The 24994-nt window shown below is 44.4% G+C and overlaps 1 protein-coding gene and 1 pseudogene across 1 annotated transcript in view; both read right to left on the reverse strand.

Annotated features, from left to right (window-relative positions):
* Positions 1-3811, reverse strand: part of LOC117098621 — a 72313-nt pseudogene extending 68502 nt beyond the window's left edge.
* LOC117099242 (translation initiation factor IF-2-like) overlaps positions 2655-24994 on the reverse strand; it is a 30249-nt gene continuing 7909 nt past the window's right edge. The window contains exon 4 of the mRNA XM_033238704.1: positions 2655-2863. The gene's annotated coding sequence lies outside the window, so the exon portion shown is untranslated. The remainder of the gene's footprint in view (positions 2864-24994) is intronic.

A 24994-nucleotide genomic window follows, 5' to 3' on the forward strand; every position in this document is an offset into this window, starting at 1 on the left:
TAGAACCCTAGCTCACTTCATATACAAAAATTAAGTCCAGGCTAGGCACAGTGGCTTTGTCCTGTAATCCTAGCACTTTCAGAGGCTGAGGTGGGAGGATCACTTAAGCCCAGGAGTTCAAGACCAGCCTGAATGATATAGTAAGACTTCGTCCCTACTAAAAATTAAAAAAATTACTTGGGCATGATGGTGTGTGTTTGTAGTTTCAGCTACTCAGGAGGCTAAGATGAAAGGATCACTTGAGTCCAGCAAGCTGATCGTGCCACTGGACTCCAGCCTGGGCAATAGAGCAAGACCCTTTCACACCCACACATACAAAAAAGACATGTCTCTTAAAGAAATTTAAAAATTAGCCATGTGTGGTGGCAAGCATCTGTAGTCCTAGCTATTCAGGAGGCTGAGACAGGAGGATTGCTTGAGCCTAAGAGTTTTGGAAGTTGCAGTGAGCCAACTGCCATGATTGTGCCATTGCACTGAAGCCTGGGCAATTGAGCAACACCCTATCTAAAAAAAAAAACCTCAAAATTGGCTGGGTGCGGTGGCTCATGCCTGTAATCCCAGCACTTTGGGAGGCCGAGGTGGGCGGATCACAAGGTCAGGAGATCGAGACCATCCTGGCTGACGTGGTGAAACCCTGTCTCTACTAAAAATACAAAAAATTAGTTGGGCATGGTGGCGGGCGCCTGTAGTCCCAGCTACTCGGGAGGCTGAGGCAGGAGAATGGCGTGAACCTGGGAGGTGAAGCTGGCAGTGAACCAAGATCACACCACTGCACTCCAGCCTGGGCGACAGAGCAAGACTCCATCTCAAAAAACAAACAGGCCGGGCGCGGTGGCCCAAGCCTGTAATCCCAGCACTTTGGGAGGCCGAGACGGGCGGATCACGAGGTCAGGAGTTTGAGACCATCCTGGCTAATACGGTGAAACCCCGTCTCTACTGAAAAATACAAAAAGCTAGCCGGGCGAGGTGGCTGGCGCCTGTAGTCCCAGCTACTGGGGAGGCTGAGGCAGGAGAATGGCGTAAACCCGGGAGGAGGAGCTTGCAGTGAGCTGAGATCCGGCCACTGCACTCCAGCCCGGGTGACAGAGCAAGACTCCGTCTCAAAAACAAACAAACAAAAAAAAATAAACAACAACAAAAAAAACCCAAATAAATAAAATCAAAATGGACCATACACCCAAATGTAAGAGTGAAAAGTATTAGAGTTTTAAAAGAAAACATATGTGTACATCTTCAGGAACTTTCATTAGACAATGGTTTCTAAGATATGACATCAAAAGCACAAATGACAAAAGAACAAATGAATATATTTGTCAAAAGACAAAATTACCACACATTTAAAAATCTTAATTGTTATTTATTTGTGATTCTAAACTCAGGCAATATATCATTCTATAAAACAGAGTGAGTCTTCCAACGAGCAAAGCAGAAGAGATTGCTTTTATAAACAGGCAGAGAGGACTTCCTTATCATGCCAGAGATAGCCTTTACAGACAGGCAGAGGGGATTTCCTTATTATGCCAGCTAAAACTGGCCTATTCGAGGATTTGGCTATTCTCTCTCTCTCTCTCTCTCTCCTGATTTCTCAGAAGGTCAGATAAAGATCTTAGTTTTGACTTAGTGACATGCAATTTCAGCATAAGTACCATTTTGGTTGGGTCTGTTAGGCCTAGGACAGGAGCTCAGTCCAAATCAATGGCCTCCTATAAATTTTATTCTACACATTGAACATCACTGAAATATAAAACTTTTTGCTTCCAAGGACATCATCAAGAAAATGAAAAGCCAAATCACAGAATGGGAGAAAATATATGCAAATCATGTATCTAACAAGGCTGTTCTTTTTATAGTTTAGATATATAGATGGTGAGGATATGGAAAAATTGGAACTCTTGTACATTGCTAGAAGAAATGTAGGATGGTACAGCCTCTATGGAAAACTATTTGGTGGTTCCTTCAACAGTTAGACACAGAATTAACATATGACCCAGAAATTCTACTCCTAGGTATATATCCAAAAGAATTAAAAACAAGTACTCAAATTCTTTTTTTCGAGACAGAGTCTTGCTCTGTTGCCTAGGCTGGAGTGCAATGGTGTGATCTTGGCTAACTGCAAGCCTCCCGAGTAGCTAGGATTACAGGCACCTGCCACCTTGCCCAGCTAGTTTTTGTATTTTTAGTAGAGATGGGGTTTCACCACGTTGGCCAGGCTGGTCTCCAACTCCTGAGCTCAAGTGATCGTCCGCCTCGGCCTCCCAAAGTGCTGCTATTACAGGCTTGAGCCACCCTGCCTGGCCAAATTCTTATACACCATTAATCACAGCAGTATCATTTATAATGGCCAAAAGGTGGAAAAAACTCAAATTTCCATCAACTAATGAATGAATAAACAAAACGTGGTATAGCCATACAATGGGTTATTATCCAGGCATAAAAAAGAATGAGTAGTGATACATGCTACGACATGGATGAAACTGGGAAACATTATGCTATGTGAAAGAAGCCAGACACAAAAGGCCACATACTGTATGATTTCATTTAAATAAAATATCCAGTATAGGCAATCTGTAGATATAAGAAGTAGCCTAGTGATTGCCAGGGGCTGAGAAGAGGGCAATGGGAGTGACAGGGTTTCTTTTCTTTTTCTTTCTTTCTTTTTTTTTTTTGCAAGTCTGATCTTATTTGTTACTCACTTAGAAGCAGAAGCTCGCAGAGAGGAAAGTCTGCGTCTCTTCGCAAATTGTTCCTGGCACTTCTCCTTAGCCTCTTTCATTCTCTTGGCCAAAAGTTTAGCATATTCTGCAGCCTCTTCCTTATTTTTCTTAGTAAGCTGCTTCTTCAGAGCAATACACTGCCATCTGTGCTGCAAGACACGTGGAGCAACAATACACTGAATCTTGGGTGTTTTGTTTCTAGGTCCTAGGTTTCTTACCTTCTTTGCTTAAGCGCTTTCTTACAACATACTGGCGGACATCATCTTCTTTAGAGAGACTGAAAAGTTTGGCCAGGCGCAGTGGCTCATGCCTGTAATCCTAGCACTTTTGAAGGCTGAGGTGGGTGAATCACAAGGTCAGGAGTTCGAGACCAGCTTGGCCAACATAGTGAACACCATCTCTACTAAAAATACAAAAAATTAGCTGAGCGTGGTGATGGGCACCTGTAATCCCAGCTACTTGGGAGGCTGAGGCAGCAGAACCGCTTGTACCCTGGAGGCAGAGGTTGCAGTGAGCCGAGATCACACCACTGCATTCCAGCCTGGGTGACAGACCGAGACTCCATTTCAAAAAAAAAAAAAGAAGAAGAAAAGAAAAAGTTTGCGAATTCTGCTAGCTCTTTTGGGCCCCAGGTGACGAGGCACCATAGTATCAGTCAGTCCGTCAGTCCAGGAATATCCTTCTCTCCTTTTTTTTTTCACAATAACCAAGTTGAGAACGCTCAGATTGGCATCCACAATGCAACCACGAACTGATTTTCTCTTTCTTTGTCCCGTTCTCCTTGGTCTGTAACAGGAATGCCCCTTACTCAGCAGCAGGTGGACATGGTCATGGGTTAAGACATCCTGCTTCATGGGGAAATTTGTCGTTCCCACCACTGATTTAGACCACATAACCCTTCCATTCTTCACCCAGAGCATCAGCAGCAACTTCTGTGGCCATACGCTTCTCATAAAAAGTACGAAGTTTGCATTCATCGTCCACTCCAATGAGTTTCTGGCAGCCAGTGGCTGGGAAAATAATCAGTTTCATCTTGAAGCATCTTTTCTTTCTTTTTTTTTTTTTTGAGATGGAGTCTCGCTCTGTCGCCCAGACTGGAGTGCAGCGGCGTGATCTTGGCTCACTGCAACCTCTGCCTCCCGGGTTCAAGCGATACTCCTACACCAGCCTCCTGAGTAGCTGGGACTACAGTTGCGCTCCACCATGTCCGGCCAATTTTTGTATTTTTAGTAGAGACGGGATTTCACTATGTTAGCCAGTGTGGTCTCAATCTCCTGACCTCGTGATCCGTCCACCTCGGCCTCCCAAAGTGCTGGGATTACATGCGTGAGCCACCATGCCCAGCCAACAGGGTTTCTTTTTGGAATGATGACAATGTTCTGGATTTAGATAGTGGAGATAGTTGCACAAGTCTGTGAATAGGCTAAAAGACATTGAATTGTACAGCTTAAATTGGAGAATTATGTGTTAAGTAAATTGTATCTCAACAAGGGTTTTTAATTTACCAAGGCTTGGGCGAAAATCAATGTGTATAACTTTCAACGTAAGAGTTGGAAAAGTATCATAAAAATGCTAACAGTGACTAGACGAGATGATGCATGTTCTATCTTTCTAAATGTAAGACATACTTTTACAGCATGAGTTCCTGCCTAAGATAAAATGGGTATTTAAATATTGTATTTAAATGTTCTAAGTGTCAGACTTCCTTTCTTTAGCTTTTCCACAGATACAGAATTTTAGCTCTGGCTCAAACTTGCATGAAAAATGAGAATAGAAAATGTGACTCTCTTAAACTGTAGATATTTAATAAAGACTAATTTGCAGGCATCATGGTGAAATAAAATGGTTAATTCTTTTAATATATAAAGCTCATTGTTCAAATAAAATCCAAGTTCTAAAATCTTAGATTTTATGAAATGGATGTGAAATGGATGAAAGTGTTATGAATGGCGCTGCTTTGCTTGAGGTATGCCTTTATCTCCACTCCTCCAAACACAAACATATCAGGGCAGGCAGGTCTAAGCAGCTCCTTGGAGCACAGTTTAAAAGGTCTGAGGGACTCTAGCAGCCCAGTCGGCCCTGAATTGTGTAGTGTTTGGTAAGGTACAGAAACTCCAGGGGCTCCCGACAGAAAACTCCTGTTTCCCGTTTGTCAGATGGAGGGGGGCCAACCTACAACTCCTTGAAAGCCCTTTCCTATGGTCAAAGTCTACAATTCTATGACCCTGAAAAAGTTAAAATAAAAGCTAGTAGCCACTGGCTTCTAAAATGTTTACCAATCACCCCAGAGCTTAAGGAACAAAGATCAAAACAAACCTTGGGCTATAATCACCTTACTCAAACCTACAAAATAAACAGCAGACTAAAAATAGAGAGGGGTAAGGCTTATTTCAAAGTGAAATGATCTGAACAAAGGGCAGCTGGTTTTCACTGATCTTTCTTATCTCTTAGATAAAGTTTGTTAATGGGCCATAAATACACAAAGGGTCTGGTTGCCAAGTATCCCTGCAAAAGGGAGGAGAGGCCATATATCACTTCCTGGGGGATGGGAGGGAGTAGCATCTCAAGGAGAAGTAGCACAAAAGGCCTCTCCCGAGATAGGAAACAGGCCCTGGGTCAGGCAGCTGTGGGTCTGGCAAACACTCTCAGACCTCAGAACAAGAAACCCGTTGAAGGTGGGGCACAGTGGCTCCCGCCTGTAATCCCAGCATTTTGGGAGCCATGGCGAGAGGATCGCGTGAAACCAGGAGCTCAAGACCAGCCTAGGTAACACAGGGAGACCTACCCCCCTGCATCTGTCTGTCCAAACAATTTAAAAATTAACCAGGCATGGCTGGGCATGGTGGCTCAGGCCTGTAATCCCAGCACTTTGGGAGGCCAAGGCGGGTAGGATCACCTGAGGTCAGGAGTTCGAGACCAGCCTGGCCAACATGGTGAAACCCCATCTCTACTAAAAATACAAAAAATTAGCCAGGTGTGGTGGCATGCGCCTTTAATCCCAGCTACTTGGGAGGCTGAGGCAGGGAGAATTGCTTGAACCCAGGAGGCAGAGGTTGCGGTGAGCTGAGATGGCACCACTGTACTCCAGCCTGAGCAAAAAGAGCGAAGCTCCTTCTCAAAAACAAAACAAAACAAAAATTAGCTAGGCATAGTGGCACGCACCTCTAGTCCCAGCTCCTCGGGAGACTGAGGTGGGAGGATGGTTTGATCCCGGGAGGCTGAGACTGCAGTGAGCCGTGATCACACCACTGCACTCCAGCCTGACCACAGAACAAGACCCTGTCTCAAAAACAACAAACAAAACACGTACGTGTGTGTGTGTGTGTGTGTGTGTGTGTAAAACCTGTTAAAGACCTGGGGGGTGGGGGGTGGAACAGAGATGGTGCTGGCCAAGGTGGGGAGAAGCTATATACTATATGAAGGACAGGACAGCCCTCACACAGAAACACCTGAAGGAGCCGCAGCTGATATTCTCCTGATGACATAGTCCTTACACTCCAGACTCCTTACACTCCAAATGCGGTCAGTAGACCATCAGCATAGGCAGCATCTGTGAGTTTATTAGAAATGCAAAATCTGGCCAGGCTTGGTGGCTAATGCCTGTAATCCTAGCACTTGGGAGGCCAAGGTGGGTGGATCACCTGAGGTTACGAGTTCGAGACCAGCCTGGTCAACATGGCAAAACCCCGTCTCTATTCAAAATACAAAAAACATTAGCTGGGCGTGGTGGCGTGCACCTGTAATCCCAGCTACTCAGGAGGCTGAGGCAGGAGAATTGCTTGAACCCAGGAGATGGAGGTTGCAGTGAGCCAAAATCATGCCACTGCACTCCAGTCTCGGTGACAGAGTGAGACTCCTTCTCAACAAAAGAAAGAAAGAAAAAAAGAAACGTAAAAGCTCAGATCCAACCCACACCTACTAATCACAGTCTGCATTTTAACAAGATTCCTGGTGATTGCCTGTGCATTAAAGCTTGGGTGTAGCTGGAAAAGTACCTTCACAAAGACATCAACCATGCTGGTTTTACCTAGTGATTAGGGAAAACCCTGAGCACCCAATCCATTGTATCTATGAGTTCCAGCATGTTTTCTTTTTTTAAACAGGGTCTCCCTCTGTTGCTCAGACAACAGTGTAGTGCAGTGGTGCAATCTCCACTTACTGCAATCTCCATTTCCAGGGCTCAAGCAATCCTTCCACTTCAGTCTCCAGAGTAGCTGGCACCACACGTGCCATGCCACCATGCCTGCCTAATTTCCGTATTTTTTTGGTAGAGATGGAGTCTCACCATGTTGCTCAGGCTGGTCTCAAAATCCTGGCTTCAAGAGATTCTCCTTCGTGGTCTCCCAAAGTGCTGGAATTACATGCCTGTGCCACTGCACCTAGCTGTTAATTATATCTTTTTAATTTTTATTTATTAATACTATTTATTTTTTAGTAGATACAGGGTTTCACCGCGTTGCCCAGGCTGGTCTTGAAGGTTGGTCTTATTTTTTTTTTTTTTTTTTTTTTTTTGAGGCAGAGTCTCGCTCTGTCGCCCGGACTGGAGTGCAGTGGCCAGATCTCAGCTCACTGCAAGCTCCGCCTCCCGGGTTTACGCCATTCTCCTGCCTCAGCCTCCCGAGTAGCTGGGACTACAGGCGCCGGCCACCTCGCCCGGCTAGTTTTTTTTGTATTTTTAGTAGAGACGGGGTTTCACCGTGTTAGCCGGGATGGTCTCGATCTCCTGACCTCGTGATCCGCCCGTCTCGGCCTCCCAAAGTGCTGGGATTACAGGCTTGAGCCACCGCGCCCGGCCGAAGGTTGGTCTTAAACTCCTGGACTCAAGTGATCGGCCCACCTTGGCCTCCCAAAGTGCTGAGATTACAGGAGTGAGCCACCATGCCCAGCCTCCTTGTACCTTTTTTTTTTTTTTTTTTCCCCTGAGACAGAGTCTGGCTCTGCATCCAGGCTGGAATGCAGTGGAGTGATCTTGGCTCACTGCAACCTCCGCCTCCTAGGCTCAATTGATCCTCCTACCTCACCCTCCTGAGTAGCAGGACTACAGGTGCAGGCCACCATCCCTGGCTAATTTTTGTATTTTTAGTAGAGATGGAGTTTTGCCATGTTGCCTAGGCTGGTATCGAATTCCTGAGCTCAAGCCATCCACCCTCCTGGGCTTCCCAAATAGCTGGGATTATAGAAGTGAGCCACTGGGCCCAGCTCTGGTCCTACCTATATCTTAAAAAAAAAAAAAAAAAAAGTCCAGGCATGGTTGCTCATATCTGTAATCCCAACACTTTGGGAGGTGAGGTAAGAAGATCACTTCAGGCCCTGAGTTCAAGACCATCCCAGAAGCTGGGCACGGTGGCTCATGCCTGTAATCCCAGTACTTTGGGAGGCCAAGGCAGGTGGATCACGAGGTCAGGCGATCGAGGCCATCCTGGCCAACATGGTGAAACCCCGTCTCTACTAAAATACAAAAAAAAAAAAAAATCAGCCGGGCGTGGTGGCATGTGCCTTTAATCCCAGCTACTTGGGAGGCTGAGGCAGGGGAATCAGTTGAACCCAGGAGGTGGAGATTGCAGTGAGCTAGGATCACTCCACTTGCACTCCAGCCTGGCAATAGTGCAAGATTCCATTTCAAAAATAAATAAATAAATAATAAAAAAAAGACCACCCCAGAAAACAAAGTGAGGTCCTGTTTCTACAAAAAAAAATCTTTAAAAAAATTAGCTGATTATGGTGGCACATGCCTGTAGTCCCAGCTACTTGGGAGGCTGAGGTAAGAGGATTGCTTGAGTGAGGAGTTGGAGGCTGCAGTGAGCTATGATTGCACCACTGTACTTTAGCCTAGGCAACAGAGTTAGACCCTCCTGGAAAAAAAGAAAAACAACTGCACATTATTGGCATGGTGGTATGCTAGGAACACACTAGACTGTAAACTCCATGAGGGCAGGAACCATGCCTGGTTTGTTCAACACAACATCCCCAGCACTAACATATGGCTCAGGAAATATCTGAAATGAAATATCTGAATATTTGAATGAAAAACAAGTTGAAGTGAATGAAAGGCAAGTTGATTCTCCATGAACATATCATTTTCAGGTATGTTCTCCATGAACATGCCTGAAAATGGAATAGACATTAGCTGCACTTAGATGAAACTACTCTAATCCCTGGATTTTCATGAAATCAAGGATGAATTTACCTGACACTGAAAAGGACCATGAATAATGTGTGAGCTGATATCATATGATGTTTATCATCATAACTTATTTTAAATTGAATTTTAATAGTTTATTTTTATTTATTTATTTATTTTGAGATGGAGTCTCGCTCAGTCGCCTAGGCTGGAGTGCAGTGGCGCGATCTCGGCTCACTGCAAGCTCCGCCTCCCGCGTTCACGCCATTCTCCTGCCTCAGCCTCCCAAGTAGCTGGGACTACAGGCGCCCGCTGCCATGCTCGGCTAATTTTTTGCATTTTTAGTAGAGACGGGGTTTCACCGTGTTAGCCAGAATGGTCTTGATCTCCTGACCTCGTGATCCACCCGCCTTGGCCTCCCAAAGTGCTGGGATTACAGGCGTGAGCCATCGCGCCCTTCCAATAGTTTATTTTTTAATTTTTATTTTTTTTGAGAAGTTTCAGAAAAGAAGTTTCACTCTGTCACCCAGGCTGGAGTGCAGTGGGGCAATCTCGGCTCACTCTAACCTCTGCCTCCCAGGTTCAAGTGATTCTTCTGCCTTAACCTCCCAAGTAGTTGGGATTACAGGCGTGCACCAAAAAATCCAGCTAATTTTTGTATTTTAGTAGAGACATGGTTTCACCATGTTGGCCAGGCATGTTTTTTTTTTTTTTAGAGACAGATTCTCACTATCCTGCCCAGGCTGGCCTTGAACTCCTGGGCTCAAGCAATCCTCCTGCCTTAGTCTTGCAAAGTGCTAGGATTACAGGCATTAGCCACTGTGCCCAGCCTAGTTCAACAGTTTAAACTTTACCATAATATGAGGAAAACTTGAGCCTAATATTGGTCTGTCTTATCTGTTCTAGTTTCTGGAATACTTTTTATTTTTATTTCTTTCTTTTTTTTTTTTTTTTTTTTGAGACGGAGTCTTGCTCTGCCGCCCAGGCTGGAGTGCAGTGGCCGGGTCTCAGCTCACTGCAAGCTCCGCCTCCTGGGTTTACGCCATTCTCCTGCCTCAGCCTCCCAAGCAGCTGGGACTACAGGCGCCCGCCATGTCGCCCGGCTAGTTTTTTTTGTATTTTTTAGTAGAGACGGGGTTTCACCATGTTAGCCAGGATGGTCTCGATCTCCTGACCTCGTGATCCGCCCGTCTCGGCCTCCCAAAGTGCTGGGATTACAGGCTTGAGCCACCGCGCCCGGCCTATTTCTTTCTTTCTTTTTGAGACGGAGTCTTGCTGTTGCCCAGGCTGGAATGCAGTGGCTAGATCTCAGCTCACTGCAAGCTCCGCCTCCCAGGTTTACATCATTCTCCTGCCTCAGCCTCTCGAGTAGCTGGGAGTATAGGAGCCCATCACCTTGCCCAGCCAGTTTTTCGTATTTTTTAGTAGAGACGGGGTTTCACCGTGTTAGCTAGGATAATCTCCATTTCCTGACCTCGTGACCCGCCCGCCTTGGCCTCCCAAAGTGCTGGGATTACAGGCTTGAGCCACCGCACCCGGCCAATACTTTTTATTTTTACAGAAAGGGTCTTGCTTTGTCACCCAGGCTGGAGCGCAGTGGCATGATCATCGCTCACTGTGGCCTCAAACTCCTGGGCTCAAGCAACACTCTTGCCTCAGCCTCCAAAGAGCTGGGATTACAAGTGTGAGCCACTGCGCCTGGCATAGTTTCTGAAACGCTTTTAGAAATGCTACTTATAGCAGCATTAGCTGTAAAAAACGCCCTGTATGTGAGTCCTGCCAGGGGAGGCTTGGGCAAATACTGGGGAAATAGGAAGTTTATCTTTGGTCCTTTCAGGATTGAAAAAAAGAAAAATTTTAGTGTAATATTGATACATACAAAAGAATGTGTTATTAAATAGAATAAACACTGCTTAAGAACAAGACATTATCAATATGAGGATTTACTTCCTTTTGGGATCTTATGCCTATTTCTGAAAAGGTCTGGGTTCTAGCTATCTAGTATTAACATAAAAGGTTTGAGAAATATACATTCAATAAGCTGCTATCTGATAATGGCTTTATATTTTTCTCCTCTTGAGGGTATAATTTTTTTAAATTTTTATTTTGTAGAGACAGAGTCGTGCTATGTTGCCCAGGCTTATATCAAACTCCTGGCCTTAAGCAATCAGCCTCCCAAAGTGTTGGGGTTACAGGTGTGAGCCACTACACCTGGCCTCATAAAAATTGCTATAGCATTTTTTTTCTGATAATAGAAGTGTATATCTTCCCTGTAGAAAAATTTTAAAATAGGGAAAAGTATGAAGAATATAAAAATAACCATTAGTAATTCGACTATCTCCAGAAAATTATTGTTAATCTTTTAAAACACACACCCACACACCCACCCCCCCCCACACACACGAATACATTTTAATAGCTAGCTTGAGTTCCTTTCAAGACAAAAAGACATGAATACTTCTTGTGGAATTTCAGGCACTGTTGCAAACTAGTGGGAAATCTATCGGGTTAAAATCTTCTCAAATTGTAGCGAAGTATTTGCATTTCCAGAAAGACAGCATTATATTGCTACTCCCAAATAGTCAGAGATTAAGTAACTCAAACAGCTCTGGGCCCAGGATATCAGTGTTAATAATTTGACATTAGGTGGGTGCGGTGGCTCATGCCTGTAATACCAGCACTTTGGGAGGCTGAGGCGGGTGGATCACCTGAGGTCAGGAGTTCCAGACCAGCCTGGCCAACATGGTGAAAACCCGTCTCTACTAAAAATACAAAAATTAGCCGGAGGTGGTGGCACGTGCTTGTAATACCAGCTACTTGGGAGGCTGAGGTAGAAGAACTGCTTGAACCTGGGAGGTGGAGGTTGCAGTAAGCTGTGATCACACCATTGCACTTCAGCCGGGGCAACAAGAATGAAACTCCGCCTCAAAAAAAAAAAAAAAAAAAAAAAAATTGACATTATAATTCAAACAAGTTGGCATTAAATTCATACACTCACAATAAAGTTTTATAAGAGCATTTAGGCAACTTCATGTTAAGTAAGCATATGCCTGGTGTCTCGTGCATTCATACGTTCGCAGACGAACATGTATCTGGACTAATGGGTGGTGACACAATCAGGAAAGGTGAACAGTGAGACACCAGAACAGAAGTAGGATACAGGAAAATCTTAGTGTCCCCTACTAAACTAGTGGTGAACCAGACAAAACTGGGCAGGCAATTGTCTGTATCTGAGGAGCAAATGAGGAGATGAGCATTCAATGAAAGGCAGATTTCAAGTGTGTATCACAGGAATGTCTTTTCTTAGTTCAGCAATGACAACTAGCCGAGCAGGTTCTTCTTGCCTCGTTGGGGGAAAAGCCTGTACAAACATATAACTCTTGCATAATGTCTTTTGGATTAACAAATTTATGTTTTTGTGTGAGGACCCTTCACCTAAGAAGAGATCATATCTTTACTAAGAAGGATGCTTTTCTAGCTGAGGTAATATTTCCCCTGTAGTTTTAGTCTCTAGGGCTTAAGAAATAACAGGTTTAAAAGGTTTGTGGGTGGAGTTTGGGGGTGTCAAGTTCAGGAATTTGAATCAGATACAAGCCCACGATGCAACAAAAATTTTAAAAAACATGCCAAAGATAGGATCCAAAAGATGTAGAACCAAATAAACTAAAATCAGAATCCAAAGCTAAGTTCACAAATCACATTGTCAGGACGGAAAAGACAAATAGGAAGATTCAGAATACAAAGGGAGTACAGGAAGACTGGTTTCAAATAGTAAAGCTTCTGTATATTTTTCTAAAGAGGGTTAAAAATGTAGACAGTCATCTATGAGAGTTGGTCTGGGCCGGGCGCGGTGGCTCAAGCCTGTAATCCCAGCACTTTGGGAGGCCGAGACGGGCGGATCACGAGGTCAGGAGATCGAGACCATCCTGGCTAACACGGTGAAACCCCGTCTCTACTAAAAATACAAAAACTAGCCGGGCGAGGTGGCGGGCGCCTGTAGTTCCAGCTACTTGGGAGGCTGAGGCAGGAGAATGGCGTAAACCCGGGAGGCGGAGCTTGCAGTGAGCTGAGATCCCGCCACTGCACTCCAGTCCGGGCGACAAAGCGAGACTCTGCCTCAAAAAAAAAAAAAAAAAAAAAAAAAAAAAAAAAAAAAAAAAGAGAGTTGGTCTGGCAAAGCTGGATGAGAGACGAAGTAACTTCATCCCTCATTTGGCCAAAGGTTCATATCCGGCAGCCAGCCCTGATACCTGACTACATAGTATGTTATGGATTAAATCAGCCGGTATAGGTATTTAATAAACAACATTAAGCAAATAAATTAGTATACCTCACATTTTAAATTGCTATATTGAGAAGGAGTTCCTGATAACTAATTTTTAGTTATATTTGTAGGTAGAAATGACTGTGTGTTCACTTGGAAGAAGTCATCATTTGTATCAAACAAGGAATTATGTGTATGCTACAAAAAACTATTGCCAAAAATATAACATTAATAGCCCAGCCTTGCAAAAGCCACTTACCCACTAATCATAGTTTTGCTAACTTGATGTTCCTATTATAGCTTTAATGTTCAAGTTCAGCATTCTGGTGATTATTTATTCCTTTCGGTTTCATGCTAAAAACAGTATTTGGCGTTGAGTAGGGCTATGTGTTGACTAGGGCTATGTGGTCCAGACAGGAGTAGGAATGGTTAAACAAGAGGCAGATTAAGACAATTTTACCTTCTTCTTTCTGATATGAAAATACATACCGGGTTATGGCTAAACATCATATTTAGATGACACTTAGATCAGGCAAGATTTTACTGGAAACACACAGGCTAAAAACACGTTTTCCGGTCGGGTGCGGTGGCTCATGCCTGTAATCTCAGCACTTTGGGAGGCCGAGGTGGGCAGATCACTTGAGGTCAGGAGTTTGAGAACAGCCTGGCTAACATGGTGAAACCCCGTCTCTACTAAAAATACAAAAATTAGCCGGGTGTGATGGCGCACACTTGTAATCCCAGTTACTTGGGAGGCTGAGGCAAGAGAATTGCCCAAACCCAGGAGGTGGAGGTTGCAGTGGGCCGAGATCATGATACTGCACCCCAGCCTGGGTTACAGAGCAAGAATTGGTCTCAAAAACGTTTTCCATATTTCAAAATATATCATATCTTAGTTATCTGCACAAACTGAATAGGAAGGCTTTTTTGAGACAGGGTCTCGGTTGGTTGCCCAGGTTGGAGCACAGTGGTGCGATTACAGCTCACTGCAGCCTCAACCTCCCAGGCTTAAGCAATCCTCCTACCTCAGAATCCTGAGTAGCTAGGAGCATAGGCACATGCCACCATGCCTGGCTAATTTTTTTTTTTTTTGGTAGAGATGGGATCTTCTGATGCTGCCAAGGCTGGTCTTGAGCTCCTGGGCTCAAGCAATCCTCTTGCCTCAGCCTTTCAAGGTGCTGGGATTACAAGCTTGAGCCACTGCACCTGACTTCTTTCTAATTGACTCTGAATATAATTCTTTCTTTCTTTTCTGAGACAGTCTAGCTCTGTCGCCCAGGCTGGAGTGCAGTGGCGTGATCTCGTCTCACTGCAACCTCCGCTTCCCGGGTTCGATTCTCCTGCCTCAGCCTCCCGAGTAGCTGGGACTACAGACACGCGCCACCACTCCTGGCTAAGTTTTTGTAGTTTTAGTAGAGACGGGGTTTCACTGTGCTGGCCAGGATGGTCTCGATCTCCTGACCTAGTCATCTGCCAGACTCAGCCTCCCAAACTGCTGGGATTACAGGCAAGAGCCACCGCGCCCGGTCATATAATTCGTTATAGTCCCCACACTTCATGCCAATGTAGTCTCAAAATTCTTCTGGTAGCATGAACTCTGTAAGGATTTTCTTCATCATAATCAAGTTTAGACTATTCTCTTGCTCCACAAAATTACTTCAAGAGTTTATTTAGGTTTAGTTTTCCTAATTCCCCACCTTGATCAGCTAAAGGTTTTTATCAGTTTCCTCTCATTGCTTTGTTCTCTTTCCACTTGGCATTAGAATAAAGAGATGATAGTCACAAAAACATCCTTAGTTTGACAGAGTAAGTTCCAGATCCACAGGGAATCATTTGCTATTTTTCTTTTAAAAAGAGCAACCTCCCTTACCAATAGAAATCCAGCTGTTCTGTTTGCTTTTGTTTCCTTCAGAATCTACTTCTGATAGACTTATTTTTTAACTTATTCTAAAACCTAGTCTTCATTTAAGCATTTTATAGCTTTCACTAGATAACTGTAATACGTGCACGCTGAATATACAGTTAAGCAAATTGAAGACCTCATCAGTCTTTGTGGTGTTTTTTCTACACATATGTGTATGCATATTAATATTCACACAAATTTAAAAAGCAATCTTCTGGTGCATATATGTGTGTGTATGTAAAACACATATATTTGTGTGTATATGTACATATATGTGTGGGCATATATATGCACATATATGTGTGTGGGTGTATAATTTTTTAGATCAGGTTGCCCAGGCTGGAGTGCAGTGGCACAATCTTGGTTCACCACAACCTCCACCTCCCAGGCTCAAGCCATCCTGTCGCCTCAGTCTCCCAAATAGCTGGGACTGCAGGCAGGCACCATTATGTCCAGCTAATTTTTGTATTTTTTTGGGGTAGAGACAGGGTTTCACCACGGTACACAGGTTGGTCTGGAACTCCTGAGCTCAAACGATCTGTCTACCTCAGCCTCCCAAAGTACTGGGATTACAGGTGTGAGTCACTATGCCCGGCCTGGTTGCTGAGTTTTGATTGGCCAACATAGGTCATGGCCAAAGGGTTGATTTAGGTGGCATTAACAGGAACATTAAAGTCCCAAAGTTAATTAGATGTGTGGGTTTTCCCGGAACTCAGAGTACATGTGTTACCCAAGTTTAAGTGCAGTGGTGCAATTACGGCTCACTGCAGCCTCAACCTCCTGGGCTCAAGCAATCCTCCCCATTTAGCCATCCAAGTAGCTGGGACGATAGCCGTGTGCCACCATGCCTAGCTCTAATTTTTAAATTCTTTGGCCAGGCGCGGTGGCTCATGCCTGCAATCCCAGCACTTTGGGAGGCTGAGGCGGGTGGATCACTTGAGGTCGGGAGTACGAGACCAGTCTGGCTAACATGATGAAACCCCATCTCTACTAAAAATACAAAAAATTAGTCGGGCATGGTGGCAGGTGTCTGTAATCCCAGCTACTCGGGAGGGTGAGGCAGGAGAATTGCTTGAACCCGGGAGGCAGAGGTTGCAGTGAGCCGAGGTTGCACCACTGCACTCCAGCCTGGGCAATAAGAGTGAAACTCCATCTATAAATAAATAAATAAATAAATAAATAAATATTTTTGTAGAGACAATGTCTCACTATGTTGCCTGGGCTGGTCTCCAACTCCTAAGCCCAAGTGATCCTCCAGCCTTGGCCTCCCCAAGTGCTGGGATAACAGGTGTGAGCCACTGCACCCAGCCCTGTTCATTTTTAAATATAAATTACAACTAATAATATTTCTAATTCAAGTAAGGGGTAACAATTCTAGGTGTACTAACTTTGGGGTAGATGAAAGCACTAGAGGTCAGCTGCTAGAATCCCTGCTTTTTAAAAAAAATTATTTTTGAGACGGAACTCTGTGAGACAGAACTCCTGGCCTTAAGTGATCTATCTGCCTCAGCCTCCCAACGTGCTGGGATTATAGGCATTAGCAACCACCCCCGGCTCCCTGGAAGTTTCTTCTGCCAGTGTTTAGTCAGTTCATATAAGAATGTTCCTTCTTAGAAGAGCAATATTGATAATGTGCCAGGGCTCTAGAGTCAGATAGACCTGGGATCACATTTAGGCTGAAGGTTGCTGTGGACTTGAGCAAGTTACTTACTCTCTGAATTCCAAATTCCTTATCTATAGAGAAAATAATACCTACCTCACAGGGTTCTTGTGAGTCTTAACTGAATCAACAGCTATAATGTAATTATCAAACCTCCTGGCAGTTATTATAATTATTATTGTTTATCACATTTTTATTCACGTATAAAGCAATACAGTGCCCAAATCCAAAGAGTTGCCCTTAATGAAAATATTCTGGGCCGGGTGCAGTGGCTCATGCTTGTAATCCAAGCACTTTGGGAGGCTGAGGCGGATGGATCACGAGGTCAGGAATTGAAGAGCAGCCTGGCCAAGATAGTGAAACCCTGTCTCTACTAAAAATACAAAAAATTAGCCAGGTATGGTGGTGGGCGCTTGTAATCCCAGCTACTCAGGAGGCTGAGGCAGAGAATTGCTTGAACCTGGGAGGCAGAGGTTGCAATAAACTGAGATATTAAAGCAATTCAAGTTTTAAACTTTTTTGTTTTGTTTTGTTTGAGATGGAGTTACGCTCTTGTCGTCCAGGCTGGAGTGCAATGGTGTGATCTCGGCTCACTGCAACCTCCACCTCCCAGGTTCAAGCCATTCTCCTGTCTCAGCCTCCCGAGTAGCCGGGATTACAGGTGCACACCACCATGCCCAGTTAATTTTTGTATTTTTTTTTTTTTTTAGTAGAGATGGGGTTTTACCATGTTGGCCAGGCTGGTCTCGAACTGTTGACCTCAGGTGATCCACCTGTCTCAGCCTCCCAAAGTGCTGGGGTAACAGGTGTGAGCCACTGCTCTTGGCCCCCCTTTTTTTTTTTTTGAGACGGAGTCTTGCTCTGTCACCCAAGCTGGAGTGCAGTGGCGTGATCTTGGCTCACTGCAACCTCTCCCTCCAGGGTTCAAGCTATTCTCTTGCCTCAGCCTCCTAAGTAGCTGGGACTACAGGTGCGTGCCTACACACCTGGCTAATTTTTTTGTATTTTTAGTCAAGATGGGGTTTCACCATGTTGGCCAGGCTGGTCTCGAACTCCTGATCCCGAGATCGCGCCACTGCACTCCAGCCCGGGCAACAAAGCGAGACTCTGTCTCAGAAAAACAAAAGAGTTACAGCGCCTAACACAATGTTACTTCTTTTTATTCTGGCACCTCTCTGGAATGTTTGGCTGATAGGCACTCAATGTTATTGAAACTCTTTATCATAACGCACCAGTAAAACCACTGGCATCTCAGCCATAGGTAGCTGCTTCTATTTAATGTGTCTTACAAAACTCTATCACATATTTAAAAAAAAAAAAAAAAAAACAGCCTTCTTTTCCTCCAATTTGAAACATAGGATTTTTTCTGCTCTAGTTTCTGGCCTGTCTCAGCTCTGGATCAGTTGGTTGATGTCCCCTGCCACCATATAGTGGTAGTTGTCCTGTCTCTACCTGTTGCTATGTTAAAATGAAGAAAACAGCTTCCCCATTTGTGTTGAGATGTGTAAAATGATTAGAATGCATAGCTGCTTTTTCCATCTCCAAATCTCTTTCTCCCAGGGTACCTGGGACAGTTTCTCTGGATTAAGGCATAGAATGGTGTGGATGCTATGCCAAAAATCTAGGAACTCTCTCCCCTCCAGGTGAGCACCTTCCCCCTCTAGTGCACTGCTGTAGGTATCATTGCCTACCCTTCTTAGTTGCCCAGTGCATTTTAGTCACATGAATACCTTCCCATTCCCATACCTCTACTCAGCATACTCTTCTCCCAGGTATCTTCTGTAAGCTAATTCATTCATGTCTCTTTTCAAATGTGACCTCTCTGAGAAGGTCACATTTGAAAATAGAATAGTCCACACCTGGCCTATTTTATTTAATTCTTATAAAAACTCTAAGGCTGGATGTGGTGGCTCACGCCTGCAATCCCAGCACTTTGGGAGGCTGAGGCGGGCGGATCACCTGAGGTCGAGAGTTTGAGACCAGCCTGACCAACATGGAGAAACTCCATCTGTACTAAAAACACAAAATTAGCCGTTTGTGGTGGCACACGCCTGTAATCCCTCGGGAGGCTGAGGTAAGAGAATCGCTTGAACCTGGGAGGCAGAGGTTGTGGTCAGCCAAGATCGCAGCACTGCACTCCAGCCTGGGCAACAAGAACGAAACTCTGTCTCAAAACAAACAAACAAACAAACAAACAAACAACTCTAGGCCTGGCACGGTGGCTCACACCTGTAATCCCAGCACTTTGGGAGGCCAAGCCAGGTGGATCATTTGAGGTCAGGAGTTCGAGACCAGCCTGGCCAACATGGAGAAACCCCCTCTCTACTAAAAATACAAAAATTAGCCAGGCGTGGTGGCACATGCCTGTAACCCCACCTACTCTGGAGGCTGAGGCAGGAGAATCGCTTGAACCTGGGAGGCGGAGGTTGCAGTGAACTGAGATGGCGCCACTGCACTCCAGCCCGGGCGATGGAGCAAGGCTCTGTCTCATAGAAACAAAACAAAACAAAACAAAACAAAAAAACCCTCTAATAAGCCTTACAGGCCAGGTGTGGTGGCTCATGCTTATAATCCCAGCACTCTGGGAGGCTGAGGTGGGCAGATTACCTGAGGTCAGGAGTTCCAGACTAGCCTGGCCAACATGGTGAAACCCCATCTCTACCAAAAATACAAAAATTAGCCGGGTGTGGTGGTGCATGCCTGTAGTTCCAGCTACTTGGGAGGCTGAGGCAGGAGAATCACTTGCCCCTGGGAGGCAGAGGTTGCAGTGAGCCGAGATCGTGCCATTGTACTCCAGCTAGGGCAACAAGAGTGAAACTCATCTCAAAAAAAAAAAAAAAAAAAAACAGCCTTACAATAACAGTAAAATACATCAGTTACTATTAGTACTATTATTACTATTTGCATTTCACAGATGCAAAGACCAAAGCTCAGAGACATTACACAGCAAATGGTGGAGCTGGGATTTAAATACAGACAGTTTTACTCCTAATTCATTACACTGAGTGTTACAAGTTGCTACCTTATTCTTGCTGATGTAACCCTGTCGTGCTCCAAGTTAGTATTATCTAATGAAGCTTGGACTAAAAATGGTTTGTTCCACCTATCTTGTATTCATTGCTGTAAGTTGAAAGAGGCCACTTATCAGTGTTCTTTTTGATTCTGCTTTGAGGGCAGTGGTGGAGACAACTATTCCTGCCACATCACTGAGCCATTAATCTGATATGCATTTTGTACCTTTCTATATGTCAAACATATTCTAGCCCTTAATCCCAAGACCTCAATTGGAGAGGAGTCTGTCGAGAAGGAGGAATGGTCAAGTTGTTGGAGGAAGTTTGAACTGTGAAGTAGAATATCTAATTGAGATGGCAGCAACGCTGGCAGGAAGAGACGGAAGCCAGTATTAAGATGGAGAGAAATGGCAGTGAGGTGATAATGAAAATGCCTAATGAATTTTATTTGGTTTTCATTTAATCTTTCAACAATACTGCAAGCTAAGTACTTAACCTGAGAGGTTAGGCAAACTTGCTCAAGTCCAAGCTGGTAAACTACAGAGCCAGAATATGAACTCACATCTGTTAGTCCATGTTGTCTGAAGTGCCTGTCACAAGGTTAAACCATTATAATTGCCATTATTTGGAAAAATAAAGACACTTATGAATAATGTATATTGCCAGTTTCGCTAAATGTCACCTTGCCAGGTAGGAAAATTAATCTCACAGAAAGCAGGCTGGCTGAAATTTTTGCACATAGTCTAAAACTTGGCACTTTCATAAAAAGGAGAAAGTGACAAACTTTAGTAAGACACCTGGTAGGGAAAATTTTATCTTAAATCCAAATTTATCTCCATTACAATTAGTATATGTGCTGCCTTTGGCAGCACATCTCCATTACAGTTAAAACCATATTAGTAAGAAATGTGTTTGAAGAGGGCTGCTGCCAGCAGGACAAACAGACTCCTTGAGAAACTGATTATTCTGTTTTATTTTTGAGTGCTATTCCCTGCTTCTTCCAACCTTGTAATGCTCTTAAGACACAATGTTATAGGAAAATAATTTAAAATCAAGAACTTATTCTAGGAAGGACTCCCTTTCCAACAAAGAATTGTAATAGTCTAGTTCTATGAAGCCTAAGAATTTTCTACATAGCTATGAAATAACAATTAACACATTATTTTTCCTCAAATCAACTTTATACATAACTATTTAAACAGAAATCTCAAAATGATCAGTGATACAGGTTACACATGGCTCCCCATCAATAGACTATTTATTTATTTATTTGAGACAGAGTCTCACTCTGTCGCCCACGCTAGAGTGCAGTGGTGCGATCTTGGCACATTGCAACCTCTTGCCTCCCGGTTCAAGTGATCCTCCCACCTCAGCTTCCCAAGTAGCTGGGATTACAGGTGTGTACCACCATGTCCAGCTAAGTTTTTGTGTTTTTAGTAGAGATGGGGTTTTGCCATGTTGCCCAGGCTGGTCTCACACTCCTGAGCTCAGGCAATCCGCCTGCCTTGGCCTCCCAAAGTGTTAGGATTATAGGCATAAGCCACCATGCCTGGCCTAGGCTCTTCAGTTTATAATATTACAAATCTTTTTTTTTTTTTTTTGAGACAAGGTCTGGCTCTGTCACGTAGGCAGGAATGCAGTGGTGCAATCTCCACCTTCAGGGCTCAAGCCATCCTCCCAGCTCAGCCTCTCAAGTAGTTGGGACTACAGGAGTATGCCAGTATGCCCAGCGAATTTTTGTATTTTTTGTAGAGATGCGGTTTTGCCGCGTTGTCCAGGCTGGTCTTGGACGCCTGAGGTCAAGCAGTCTGACTGCCTTGGCCTCCCAAATTGCTGGGATTACAGGTGTGGATCACTGTGCCTGGCAAAATTAAAACAAAAAAACTAGCTATTTTTGGGAAATGCAGTCTCTTCTTTTTTTTTTTTTTTGAGACAGGGTCTTGCTCTGTTGCCCCGGCTGGAGTGTGATGATGCCATCATAGCTCACTGTAACCTCAAACTCCTGGGCTCAAATAATCCTCCTGCCACAGCCTTCCAAAGTGCTGGGATTAGGGTGTGAGCCACTGCCACTGAGCTCAGTTGTGAATATTTTTTAATGTATTTGTTTGTTAAATCTTAGAAATTTGGCTGTATTGAACAATATTTTATTTATTTGAATAATGATGACACTTTATTCCTTTTATCCAGTAACCTTTACAAACCATTTGTCCTGATCAAAATGGAAATGGCAATTTGCTATAATTATTATTAGGAATATTTTCATCAAAATTTCCACGTTCTTTCCAGCTAATCAAATTCCATCTATGCTTCAAGAATCACTCCAAATCCCATTCCTTGATGCCTTCTCAGATGACTCTAGCTCAGGGCCTCTCAAATTTATCTGTCCATTAGAATCACTTGTGAGCTTTAAAAAATACTGATGCTTGTGTCCCAACCCAATAAATTGTGATTTAATTGGTATGAGATGTTGCTTCAGACTTTTTAAAAGATCCCTAAATGACCCTAATGTGCAATGAGGTCTGAGAAACCTGCCCTTTTTTTTTTTGACACAGAGTCTCGGTCTGTCACCCAGGCTGGAGTACAGTGGCACGATCTCAGCTCACTGCAAGCTCCGCCTCCTGGGTTCACACCATTCCCCTGCCTCAGCCTCCCAAGTAGCTGGGACCAAGGTATAAGTCACTGGGACCGGGCATAAGCCACCACACCTGGCTGAGTGACTCAAATTTTCTGCTTCTTTATACGTGCCCATGAGTGACTGAAAATGCCATATGTATTGAGTTTTAGCTTACAAATAAATTTTAGAAAGTAGGTAAATTCACAAGTATGGAATCCATGAATAGTACGGATCCACTGTATATCCAACTCCTGTTCCTATGCCTGACACACAGTAAATGCTCAATAAATATTTGTCCAGTGAAAAGCAGAACCAGGCTGGATGTGGGCTCACACCTATAATCCCAGCACTTTAGGAGGCCAAGCTGGGAGGACTGCTTGAGCCCAGGGGTTCCAGATCAGCCTGGGCAACATGGTGAAACCCTGTATCTACAAAAAGTACAAAACTTGGCCAGATGTGGTGGTGCATGCCTGTTGTCCTAGCTGCTTGTGAGGCTGGGGTGGGAAGGTAGCTTGAGCCCGGGAGGTCAAGGCTGCAGTGAACTGTGATTGTGCCACTGCACTTGGCTTGGGTGACAAAGTGAGACTGTCTCAAAATAACAACAATAATAATAATGGCCTTTATCTTAGCTGGCATGGTGGTTTATACGTGTAGTCCCAGCTGCTTGGGAAGCTGAGATGGTAGGATTGTTCGAACCCAGGAGTTGAAGGATGCAGTGAGGTATAACTACTCTGCTGCATTCCAGCCTGGACAACAGACCAAGACTCTTATCTCTAAAATAAAAAAATAAACAAATAGGCCAGGCACAGTGGCTCACACCTGTAATCCCAGCATTTTGGGAGGCTGACATGGGTGGATCCCTTGAGATCAAGAGTTCAAGACCAGCCTGGCCAATGTGGTGAAACCCCGTCTCTCCTAAAAATACAAAACTTGGCTGAGCATGGTGGTGCACACCAGTAGTCCCAGGTACTCTGAAGGCTGGGGCAGGAGAATCGCTTGAACCTGGGAGGCAGAGATTGCAGTGAGCTGAGATTGCGCCACTGTACTCCAGCCCAGAGCGAGACTCTGCCTCAAAAAAACAAAAACAAAACATTTTTATATTTTAGAGATATACACTGAAATATTTAAAAATAAAATAATATGTATTTGTTTCAAAATACTTGGGGGAGTGAGGAGTGGGTGGAAATATACACAACACAAGATTAACATGAGTTAGCCAGGCACGGTGGCTCATGCCTGTAATCCTAGCACTTTGGGAGGCAGAGGCGGGCAGATCAGTTGAGGTCAGGAGTTCGAGACCAGCCTGGCCAACACCGCGAAAGCCCATCTCTACTAAAAATACAAAAACTAGCTGGGTGTGGTGGTGGGCACCTGTAATCTCAGCTACTCAGGAGGCTGAAGCAGGAGAACTGCTTGAGCCTGGGAAGTGGAGGTTGCAGTGAAGCAAGATAGCCCCACTGCTCTACAGCCTGGGTGACAGAGCGAACTCTGTCTCAGAAAAAAAAAAAAAAGATTAACATAATTGTTGAAGGTGGGTGATGGATACAGAAAAGTTTACTGTACTACTATTTTTGTTTATGTATTATTGCTTTGTTTTCTATAATACAGTATTTATTTATTTATTTATTTATTTATTTTTTGAGACGGGGTCTCCCTCTGTTGCCCGGGCTGGAGTGCAGTGGCCGGATCTCAGCTCACTACAAGCTCCGCTTCCTGGGTTTACGCCATTCTCCGGCCTCAGCCTCCCGAGTAGCTGGGACTACAGGCACCCGCCACCTCGTCCGGCTAGTTTTTTGTATTTTTTAGTAGAGACGGGGTTTCACCGTGTTAGGCAGGATGGTCTCGATCTCCTGATCTCGTGATCCGCCCGTCTTGGCCTCCCAAAGTGCTGGGATTACAGGCTTGAGCCACCGCGCCCGGCTTATTTATTTATTTTTGAGACAGAGTCTCGCTCTATTGCCAGGCTGGAGTGCAGTGGTGTGATCTCAGCTCACTGCAGCATCCACCTCGCAGATTCAAGCAATTCTCCTGCCTCAGCCTCCTCAGTAGCTGGGACTACAGGTGCACGCCACCACACCTGGCTAACTTTTGTATTTTTAGTAGAGATGGGATTTTACCATGTTGGTCAGGATGGTCTCAATCTCTTGACCTTGTGATCCACCCACCGTGGCCTCCCAAAGTGCTGGGATTATAGGTGTGAGCCACCATGCCTGGCCAAAACGAATGCTAGTATTTTTAAAATTTAATCTTTTTTTTGTTTTGTTTTTGAGACAAAATCTTGCTCTGTCACCCAGGCTTGAGTGCAGTGGCAAGATCTCCGCTCACTGCAGCCATGACCTCTTAGACTCAAGCGATCCTCCTGACTCAGCCTCCTGGGTAGCTGGGACTGCAGGTGTGCATCATTACAAATGGCTAATTTTTTTTGGATTTTTTTTTTTTTTTTCAGTAGAGACAAGGTCTTGGTATGTTGCCTAGGCTGGTCTTGAACTCCCAAGCTCAATGAATCCTCCTGCTGCAACCTCCCAACATGTTGGGATTATAAGCGGGAGCTAGTTCACCGGGTGTAATCTTTGAAATAACACATATATTTCTGCATCTACAGTCAGGACAATTTGTTATGATGTGACGAATATCAGAACTGAGGCCCAGAAAAAGGGGTTCAAGGAAGCAGGTAAGAATCAAGCTCAGTCAGGACAAACAACAGTCC

The sequence above is a fragment of the Trachypithecus francoisi genome, unplaced genomic scaffold (genome assembly GCF_009764315.1).
Source record: "Trachypithecus francoisi isolate TF-2019V2 unplaced genomic scaffold, Tfra_2.0 Lachesis_group16, whole genome shotgun sequence".
Classification (NCBI taxonomy): domain Eukaryota; kingdom Metazoa; phylum Chordata; class Mammalia; order Primates; family Cercopithecidae; genus Trachypithecus; species Trachypithecus francoisi.